The sequence below is a fragment of the Thermobia domestica genome, chromosome 7, assembly GCF_964235325.1.
Source record: "Thermobia domestica chromosome 7, izTheDome1.hap1.1, whole genome shotgun sequence".
NCBI classification, from domain to species: Eukaryota; Metazoa; Arthropoda; class Insecta; order Zygentoma; family Lepismatidae; genus Thermobia; species Thermobia domestica.
Window position 1 is genome coordinate 207,517,441 of NC_137460.1, and position 11,109 is coordinate 207,528,549.

Consider the following 11,109-nt stretch of genomic DNA (forward strand, 5'->3'; position numbering starts at 1 on the left):
ATCGTTCACCATGAGTTTGTGTCTCAGGAAACAAGTCTAAATTTCACGTACAAGTCCTCAACAGACTGAGAGAGAGCAAGGATTCAGTGCGTGGTGATATCAGCGGTGATTGGATACTGTATCATGACAACGCGCCAGCCCACACTGTCCTGGGCGTGACCAATTACCTGGTCAAATCTAACGTGGCAATTCTGCCATCCTACAGTCCGGACTTGGCTCCCTCAGGCTTCTTTTTGTTTCCCCGTTCGAAATTCTGCCTGAAAGGACATCGTTACAGAACAATTGACGTGGTGAAAGCAGCTTTTGAAATGGCTTTAAACGCATTGCCAGCACAGACCTTCCAGGATGCCTTTGCAGATTGGAAATCATGCTGCCAAAGATGGATCGATGCAATAGTTTGAATAATGCTAATCCACATTATGTAAATAAATGGTGACATTACTTTCCGGACAGACCTTGACCATGTTGCAGAAAGAATGTCACTTGAATGACAGAAATGAGGCTTCATGTAGGTAACAAGTAGAACTCGAACCCATGACCCACCAAGATGAGAAGAACTATGGTTCAATTTGATTTAGGTGTGCCGATCCCAACTGTACTGCAATGCTGGGCCGACACGTGGTGAGGGTGTGGCAAGCCACAACCACCTCACCTCAGTCCAAAAATCAGTTTAATATTCTGGACCCACAATGTGGGTCGTATCAGATATTAAGCTGATAAGAACAGATACTACACTTTGATCTTAGCCAAAAGGCCGAGAAGCGATGACGAGAGCACGCGGTTTTCCGGTTTATATTATCAATGTTTCAACAGCTGGGGTGAGAGTTAGTGGTGTTAGACACCTTTCATTCAATCCAAAATAGATATGGCCCAAATAAATGTAAATCTTAGACGCTGCTATTTGGTTCCAATAAGTGCTTTCATTTTCATGCTTGTGTAATTTGCGGTTCTATCTCGATTTGAAATTGCACTACTAGCATGTATTTAACAAGTCCCTATACATACATAGCTGCTACGCAACCCATCCGCCATGTTGGTGCCATTCACAACATCCAGTATATATTGCATGAAAATCGGAAAATTACATTTATTAAAGCTATCTCAATGTTTCATCAGCTTTTCATGGATTATTTACCAATCATTCCATTGTTAAATGTTATTGTTTTCGTATTGTAAACAGCCAGAAAATTGTTGCATAGCAATAGTGCGCTCACAGATAGAACAGTTTCGGTTTGCGTTACACAGTTGGAAATAGGCATCAAATATCTTCAAGAAAGCACAACCAACTACATATACGTACATTTCGAAACATAAATAGCTGTAAACTATACCATAATCATTTTATTCCTCTCAGTTGTGCCCATGTTCAAGACGTAAAACAAGAAGAAATGCCAACAGATGGCAGTAGATTGCTCACCGATGGTAGTAACCGAGTGCAGGCAGGTAATTTCTCGTCATAATATAAAAATGCTTCTATTTTCTGTGTTTTCTATTTCCTAGTGACTTTTCTGCCTACATTAAAAAGAGTACTAGTGCAGAAAACACATCTATGTTTGTGGTAAAATTGTAACCTCTTACTGTCGATTCGGTGAGGCAGTTTGATTGGGCAAATGACTTGGATTTCATGAGCATACTTACCTGGCGTAGGGGCTACCGTGATCAGCAAGGCGGTTCCCCCGGGGTGAGATCCTTCCATTGCACTTCGGTTGGGTTGACCCCCGCGAATACCCCAAACGTGGGTATCTCGGGCGCGTAATTTTTGTTAGTCGGGACTGCGTTCGCGCTGTCCCGGAATAAAACAATTCAAACGTAGACACTAGTTGGCAAGCTCAGTGGTAGAGTGCCCACTACTATGGTTTCGGTTTGTAGTTGTGGGTGTTACTCAGACTTTCATAATCATCCGTCTTGTGTAGCCTTTAAACTGTGCCGTGCGTGTAAAACTGAAACATTTACCACTCTGACTTGTTACAGATAAATATCCTGATTCATACGAAAACTACAGAACGTGATATATCCAAGCAGTCCATCTATCCAAGTACTAACACTGCTTCACTTTGGTGATCGAACGAGGACTACTATTCTCAACGTAGCATGGCCCTTCGCTACATGTTACTTCATTTTCTTCCAAATGTGGCAGGCTCAGTGCTAAAGCGCTTACTTCGATACCCACACAAGTAAATTTGTGGTCAACAATATCGTGTCCGTGGGATTTCACACACATTCTCATTCCACCAAATTTTTCATCATCATCATTCACTTGACTTACCCCTTACTTTTAGCCTGAAGTTCAAGAAGGAAAGAAAGAAAAAAAAAGTGGGACGTTAAACTGGATGATTTCATTTTCTTCCTATTCTCTCTGCAATAGAATCAAGATTCATTCCATCGTATCACCAGTATTCATTAAAAAATAAAATAAGAAATTAAAGAAACAAATACATTAAAAAAAAGTGATAAAAGCAGTTTAAAAGAGAAACTAATAGGATTTTAAACAAAATAGAACATTATTTATTGGCATAGAAATACATAAATGGAAAGCTATATAAATCGAGAAATTAGAAATTCGATAAATTAATAAAATAAATATTTATAACTTTCATACACAACAAATTGAACATGAGAAAATGACAAACACAAGATGGATATAGACTGAATATTGTAAAATAGAAAATGAAGAAAACAGTTTCTATTCTTTAATCAAAAAAAAAAAACTCTATTTAATTATAAATATTGACTGATGTGACTTCCTTCAAGAACCACCACTAAAACATGTTCGATTTCGACGTGTTAAATATTTCAAAAACTATCGTCATTGTGAGCAAGAATTTCCACATGAGTCAAGTGTGCGGGAAAATTGTCCCAAGATTTTTTTTTTTTTTGAACTCTCGCTAAGTGAAAATTTGTCAAAACGTTTTGGGATTGTGTAAAAATGATGCTTTGGGTAATATTATCATGGGTGATGAGACAATACGACACCAAAACAAAGAGGCAATTGGCACACGTCGACGTCGCAAAACACCATGCTCATTGTATTTTCTGACATTAGGCGGATCGTTCACCATGAGTTTGTGTCTCAGGAAACAAGTCTAAATTTCACGTACAAGTCCTCAACAGACTGAGAGAGAGCAAGGATTCAGTGCGTGGTGATATCAGCGGTGATTGGATACTGTATCATGACAACGCGCCAGCCCACACTGTCCTGGGCGTGACCAATTACCTGGTCAAATCTAACGTGGCAATTCTGCCATCCTACAGTCCGGACTTGGCTCCCTCAGGCTTCTTTTTGTTTCCCCGTTCGAAATTCTGCCTGAAAGGACATCGTTACAGAACAATTGACGTGGTGAAAGCAGCTTTTGAAATGGCTTTAAACGCATTGCCAGCACAGACCTTCCAGGATGCCTTTGCAGATTGGAAATCATGCTGCCAAAGATGGATCGATGCAATAGTTTGAATAATGCTAATCCACATTATGTAAATAAATGGTGACATTACTTTCCGGACAGACCTTGACCATGTTGCAGAAAGAATGTCACTTGAATGACAGAAATGAGGCTTCATATAGGTAACAAGTAGAACTCGAACCCATGACCCACCAAGATGAGAAGAACTATGGTTCAATTTGATTTAGGTGTGCCGATCCCAACTGTACTGCAATGCTGGGCCGACACGTGGTGAGGGTGTGGCAAGCCACAACCACCTCACCTCAGTCCAAAAATCAGTTTAATATTCTGGACCCACAATGTGGGTCGTATCAGATATTAAGCTGATAAGAACAGATACTACACTTTGATCTTAGCCAAAAGGCCGAGAAGCGATGACGAGAGCACGCGGTTTTCCGGTTTATATTATCAATGTTTCAACAGCTGGGGTGAGAGTTAGTGGTGTTAGACACCTTTCATTCAATCCAAAATAGATATGGCCCAAATAAATGTAAATCTTAGACGCTGCTATTTGGTTCCAATAAGTGCTTTCATTTTCATGCTTGTGTAATTTGCGGTTCTATCTCGATTTGAAATTGCACTACTAGCATGTATTTAACAAGTCCCTATACATACATAGCTGCTACGCAACCCATCCGCCATGTTGGTGCCATTCACAACATCCAGTATATATTGCATGAAAATCGGAAAATTACATTTATTAAAGCTATCTCAATGTTTCATCAGCTTTTCATGGATTATTTACCAATCATTCCATTGTTAAATGTTATTGTTTTCGTATTGTAAACAGCCAGAAAATTGTTGCATAGCAATAGTGCGCTCACAGATAGAACAGTTTCGGTTTGCGTTACACAGTTGGAAATAGGCATCAAATATCTTCAAGAAAGCACAACCAACTACATATACGTACATTTCGAAACATAAATAGCTGTAAACTATACCATAATCATTTTATTCCTCTCAGTTGTGCCCATGTTCAAGACGTAAAACAAGAAGAAATGCCAACAGATGGCAGTAGATTGCTCACCGATGGTAGTAACCGAGTGCAGGCAGGTAATTTCTCGTCATAATATAAAAATGCTTCTATTTTCTGTGTTTTCTATTTCCTAGTGACTTTTCTGCCTACATTAAAAAGAGTACTAGTGCAGAAAACACATCTATGTTTGTGGTAAAATTGTAACCTCTTACTGTCGATTCGGTGAGGCAGTTTGATTGGGCAAATGACTTGGATTTCATGAGCATACTTACCTGGCGTAGGGGCTACCGTGATCAGCAAGGCGGTTCCCCCGGGGTGAGATCCTTCCATTGCACTTCGGTTGGGTTGACCCCCGCGAATACCCCAAACGTGGGTATCTCGGGCGCGTAATTTTTGTTAGTCGGGACTGCGTTCGCGCTGTCCCGGAATAAAACAATTCGAACGTAGACACTAGTTGGCAAGCTCAGTGGTAGAGTGCCCACTACTATGGTTTCGGTTTGTAGTTGTGGGTGTTACTCAGACTTTCATAATCATCCGTCTTGTGTAGCCTTTAAACTGTGCCGTGCGTGTAAAACTGAAACATTTACCACTCTGACTTGTTACAGATAAATATCCTGATTCATACGAAAACTACAGAACGTGATATATCCAAGCAGTCCATCTATCCAAGTACTAACACTGCTTCACTTTGGTGATCGAACGAGGACTACTATTCTCAACGTAGCATGGCCCTTCGCTACATGTTACTTCATTTTCTTCCAAATGTGGCAGGCTCAGTGCTAAAGCGCTTACTTCGATACCCACACAAGTAAATTTGTGGTCAACAATATCGTGTCCGTGGGATTTCACACACATTCTCATTCCACCAAATTTTTCATCATCATCATTCACTTGACTTACCCCTTACTTTTAGCCTGAAGTTCAAGAAGGAAAGAAAGAAAAAAAAAGTGGGACGTTAAACTGGATGATTTCATTTTCTTCCTATTCTCTCTGCAATAGAATCAAGATTCATTCCATCGTATCACCATTCCATCGAATCATCGTATCTATCACCAGTGGTAGAGTGCCCACTACTACGGTTTCGGTTTGTAGTTGTGGGTGTTCCCAGACTTTCATAATCATCCCGTCTTGTGTGGCAAGCCACAACCACCTCACCTCAGTCCAAAAATCGGTTTAATATTCTGGACCCACATGAGTAGAACGGGAAGAAATGCTAACATCCGCCATGTTGGTGTCATTCACGATATCCAGTATGAAATACATGATATACGTTATTGCATGAAATTGGTAAATATTATAAATACCAAATGAATAATACTAAAGAATATTTACGACGTAAATTTGTTGAGAATGAAACTGGTAAAAATGTACTTCGGTACTGCTTTTTAAGTACCCTTGCTAAGTACATAGTTTACGGGAAGCTTATGAATTGTATGGGTGCTATTGTCATGGTTGTTTTATATGTTGTAGTAGTACTGACCCCCGTATAGGGAACGCAGTCAGCAAAATTTTTTGTGACGTTATAGGTCAAAGATCAATGCCTTTGGCCCGAAGTCAATGATTTAGGTGTAGTTAGGACCATCACCTGTAAGTTTTGACCGGGTACCTAGGCCCACACTTTAAGTTTTGGCAGAGGTCCATAGGATGACCCCCCTTAAATTTCTTAAATTGCCAAATCTAAAAATTTGGTATGGTAGCCTAGAACCAGGGTATGTACCTCTAGTAGGATTAGGGGTCCACCTCATTCCCTTTCATCAGTAAAAAATTGCCAAATATTAAATTTCGGAGGTTTTTTTCCCTTTGATAAGATGTTATTACCCTATATAGTTATTACCGTATACAAGTGTTCATTCCCTTTTATAAGATATGGGTATGTTGGTGGACCCCTTTAAAAATTTGGGAAGAGTACATTGGCTCACTCCTTAAATTTTGGATATTGTCCAATTTAAACATTTGGTATTATAGTGTAGGACCCTAATATAGATCACTATAAATTTGGTTGGTCCAGCTTATTCCCTTTCAAGGGTAAAAATTGGCACGTGCTTGGATTTGACCTAATTTGCCCCCTTTGATGAGGTCTTATTAACTTATATGGTTATATGGTCATGTATATGGTTATATGGTTATATGGTAACTTATATGGTTATATGGTTCATTTCCAATCAAGACATGGGTACAGTGATGCACCCTTTAAAAATTTGAGAGGAGCTCATCCACTCAATTTTAGAAATTGTTTAATATAAGCATTTGGTATCATGGTACAGGACTTCAATATGTACCTCTATAAATTTGGATGGTCCACATTGTTCCCTTTCATGGGTAAAGAAATACCAAAAATCAAATTTCGGAGGTAATTGACCCCCCTTTGATAAGGATTTAGCACGTTATATGGATATGTACAGAACTTATCTTTATATGATTATGTTCCGTTTTAAATTTGGGAATTATCAAATATCAAAATTCGCTAAACCTTTTCTAGGACCCATTGTAAATGTCGGTGTCCCTCTTATGGTCAACTGTACAAATTTTGAAGGTTATTGACCGGCTTTATTATTGAATGAGTACAGGATTTACTTTTTCATAAGACTCAGGTGTATTTATGTACCAATCATAAATTTTGGGAGGGGTACATTTCTTTTTGTTAAATTAAAAATTGGTAATTGTTCTTAGAATTGAGTGGTATCTCTTTCTTTGGGTAAATCATTGGCAAATATGAGTATGGTCACGTGATCTGTTATTGACCTATGATAGGATTAGGTGTCCAGGACATTGGTACATTTAAACTTTGAAGGATAATTTGAGAATTGTCAAAATGAAATTACATCGTTGGTTTTGATTTTTCCCGCGTATGGGCCAAATATGAACGTAAGCAACACGATGTACCATGTGATTGACCTTGATGACGTAGTGTACAGGGATTCATTTCCTTTTCAAAATTCGTGGAAGTTATCAAATAACACGTTTCTAGACAACAGTTGGTTCTGCTAGGATAAACAATTGACCTAATTGAGACCTAACTACAACATGTAATTATATGATTAATTCTAAGACTTAGATACATCGAGAGAGGTACGTAGGATCATTCTTTAAATTTGGGAATTGTGATAAACAAAATTTTAGTATGAGGCGCGAAATTTGAAACAATACTTTGAACTTTGGTTAAGCTCATAGTCTAAGACCATTGGTGGTGATTGATTTGACTTTGAGCTTTAGAATTCTGATAGCTATCTTTATTGAATCTTATGACTCATTGTCTTAAGGGAATACATGCTACAACACTGAAATTTAGTCACAAGGTGATGTAATCTGACACTGGCAAAGTTATTGTTGATGCAATTTGATTGGCTGATCACTATCTTCCGGGCAATCTGATTGGCTGATTTTCAAATCTTTGCTGCATTCAGTTTTAAGTTTTGTTTATCATTTAAAATCCTTGGTTTGAACACTTTTGTTCAACATTTTGTATTCTGATAAATATGATCAAAATCGTTTATTTGTTAATCGAATCGTTAAAAACCGGATAATGTTTGATGGATAACCGTGAAACATGAAATTTTTGTTTGAAATTTTTTGTAAATATTTTTGCTTCAAAATTTTTGATTGAAATTTTTTGTTTCAAAATTCTGTTTGAATTTTTTCGTTTGAAATTTGTGAAATATTTTAAATTTTTTTTTCGTTTCGAAACTGAAAATTTTGTTTGAAATTTTAGTTTTAAAAATTTTCTATTTTGTGTTTATAAATTTTTGTTTGAAAATCCTTGTTTCGAAGTTTCTGTTTGGATAATTTTGGTTTCAAATTTTTGTTTGTGACTCATTGATAAAGAACCGGAACTGTTTACAACATAAACATCTGCCAACATTGTTTATCATGATGCAACATTATACGTCAGAACATGGGGTTGTACTTGAAAAACAAAAATGATTGAAATGGATCATTTTATTACACTGCACACACATCCATACCAGATATAAGATCTGGATATTGTCGACACAATGTATTTTGAACTTCTTGCACATAGTTTGTTTTTAACGTATAATTTTAATGGAACGTCACCAGTTTTGAAACATTGTTCAAGTTAGTATTCTTCATATCATCATGGCTACTTGTCTGCAGTTTCTAAACTCACGTGATATGATGAAATCATTTACCGATTTACAACAGGATATACCTAATAGAATATTAGCTAGCCAAATGATTCCATCAAAGTTTGGATTAAGAATCGTAGTGATAAGAATATTATTTTACCAGCAAGATATTTACTCATGGAAGCATCAAAACAAGAAGAACTATTACGTTTTTAAACACTGGATATGTTTTTTATGCTACAAGGGATTCTCGGGTCGAAGTCATCAATTTGAATTTAGTACACAGCCGGATCTGTGAATTTGGTTTCGTCAGCATAACGTCAGCCGTAACTGTATCAAATCAGCAAATTCCGTCAGCCCATGAAATCATTCGAGCAAGTGCGTTTCAGGTGGAAAGATGTGTACTTTCAACGATACAGAATTCCTCTTCGCAAGCTATTATGCAATAAACAAAACATGTCATGATTGGTATCTGTGTAACAACGTTTGAATCTGTGATTCGATTGGTCAAAGCAGAACAATTTGTGTACAACTGAACTTTGAAGAATAGCAAATATTATGTTCACGTATCGACCAAGTGAATAATTATTTTCATGGTGAGTGAAATGTGACCATAGTCAAATCATTAGGCTCAAATCATGAAGTTGTACTACGTATAGTCCTTGAGAAGAAGATGCTGCTGTTACGTAAATAGAGTATATTGCCTGAAGCCCGCAACATGGTGTATCTAACGCAAACGGAATGGGGCAAATTCATCAATGTATTCCAGTGTGTAAAACACGCAGTGGAAGTGTGCAACAAGTATATTCCTGAAAAAGTACTATTTTGAGAAATGTGTAATGTATATTCTACATTTATGTAGATGTTGTGATGGTTGTCGACATCGTCCGTGGGTGTATACCTATATTGATAAACAGTTTATTTGTGATCAAATGGATATTGAGTTTCCTCCAATTACATGATAAACAATGTTTCAGGATGTTTTTGTTCTAAAGTTACGAAACGGTTCTTTACCAAATGAGTGCACAAACTTAAAAAATTAAAACCAAAATTTTCCAAACAAAAAGTTTCAAAGAAAACCTTTCAAACAAAAATTTCAGAGAATTTTTAAACAAAAAATTTGAAACGAAAAAAAATATTTTCAATCAAAAATTTTGAAATTAAAAAATTTTCATACAAAAATTTTGAAAAAAATTCAAAAAACTTTTGAAAAAATTTAAAAATTGTTCTGACGTGTATCATTGAATTGCATCACGATAAACAATGTTGCCAGTTGTTTTTGTTGCAGTTTCGGTTCTTTATCAATGAGTGCACAAACAAAAATTTGAAACCAAAATTTTCGAAACAAAAATTCCAAAAAAAATTGAAAAAATTTTTAAACAAAAAATTGAAAATTATTAAAACAAATTTCAAACAAAATTTTCAGTTTTCAAACGAAAAAATTTTAAACAAAAAATATTTCACAAAATTCAAACCAAAAAAATTCATTGTGAAACAAAACCAACAAAATTGTGAAACAAAAAATTTCAATCAAAAATTTTGAAAACAATTACAAAAAATTCTAAAATATTTCAAACCAAAAATTTTTAAATTTAAAAAATGAGAAATTTTTAAAAATTTCAAACGAAAATTTTCAAACAAAAATTTGAAACAATTTTCAAACAAAAATTTCTAAAAAAATCAAATTTGAAAAATTATCAAAGAATTTCACAAAATTTTGAAAAAAATTCAAACAAAAATTTGATACAAAAATTTTCAAACGGAAAATTTTTCTAACAAAAAATTTCAACTAAAACAATTTCATGTTTCACGGTTAACCGTCAAACATCCGGTTTTTAACGATTCGATTAACAAATAAACGATTTTGATCATATTTATCAGAGTAAAAATGTTGAACAAAAGTGTTCAAACCAAGGATTTTAAATGATAAACAAAACTTAAAACTGAATGCAGCAAAGATTTGAAAATCATCAGCCAATCAGATTGCACGAAAGATAGTGATCAGCCAATCAAATTGCATCAGCAATAACTTTGCCAGTGTCAGATTACATCACCTTATGATTAAATTTCAAAGTGTTGTAGCATGGATTGCCTTTCGTCTATAAGTCATAAGATTCAATAAGGTACCTATCAGATTACTGAAAACTCAAGGTTAATTCAACCACCAACAGTGATCTTAGACTATGAGCTTAACTAAAGTTCAAAGTATTTTTTTCAAATTTCGCGCCTCATACTAAAATTTTGTTTATCACAATTCCCAAATTTAAAGAATGGTCCTACATACCTCTCTCGATATATCTAAGTCTTAGAATTAACCATATAATTACACGTAGTTAAGTCTCAATTAGGTCAATTGTTTATCCTAGCAGAACCAACTGTTGTCTAGAAACGTGTTATTTGATAACTTCCACGAATTTTGAAAAGGAAATGAATCCCTGTACACTACGTCATCAAGGTCAATCACATGGTACATTGTGTTGCTTATGTTCATATTTGGCCCATAGGCGGGAATAATCAAAACCAACGATGTAATTTCATTTTGACAATTCTCAAATTATCCTACAAAGTTTAAATGCACCAATATCCTGGACAACTAATCCCATCATAGGTC

General features: G+C 35.8%; 4 non-coding genes across 4 annotated transcripts; 2 read left to right on the forward strand and 2 right to left on the reverse strand.

Moving 5' to 3' along the window:
• Positions 1-573: 573 nt before the first annotated feature.
• On the reverse strand, positions 574-766 carry LOC145691171 (U2 spliceosomal RNA). The gene has a single exon (XR_014132381.1). It is a non-coding gene; the product is annotated as a U2 spliceosomal RNA (small nuclear RNA).
• An 864-nt stretch (positions 767-1,630) lies between these two features.
• Positions 1,631-1,792, forward strand: LOC145691158 (U1 spliceosomal RNA). The gene has a single exon (XR_014132368.1). It is a non-coding gene; the product is annotated as a U1 spliceosomal RNA (small nuclear RNA).
• A 1,828-nt stretch (positions 1,793-3,620) lies between these two features.
• On the reverse strand, positions 3,621-3,813 carry LOC145691172 (U2 spliceosomal RNA). The gene has a single exon (XR_014132382.1). It is a non-coding gene; the product is annotated as a U2 spliceosomal RNA (small nuclear RNA).
• Positions 3,814-4,677: 864 nt separating this feature from the next.
• Positions 4,678-4,839, forward strand: LOC145691159 (U1 spliceosomal RNA). The gene has a single exon (XR_014132369.1). It is a non-coding gene; the product is annotated as a U1 spliceosomal RNA (small nuclear RNA).
• Positions 4,840-11,109: the final 6,270 nt, after the last annotated feature.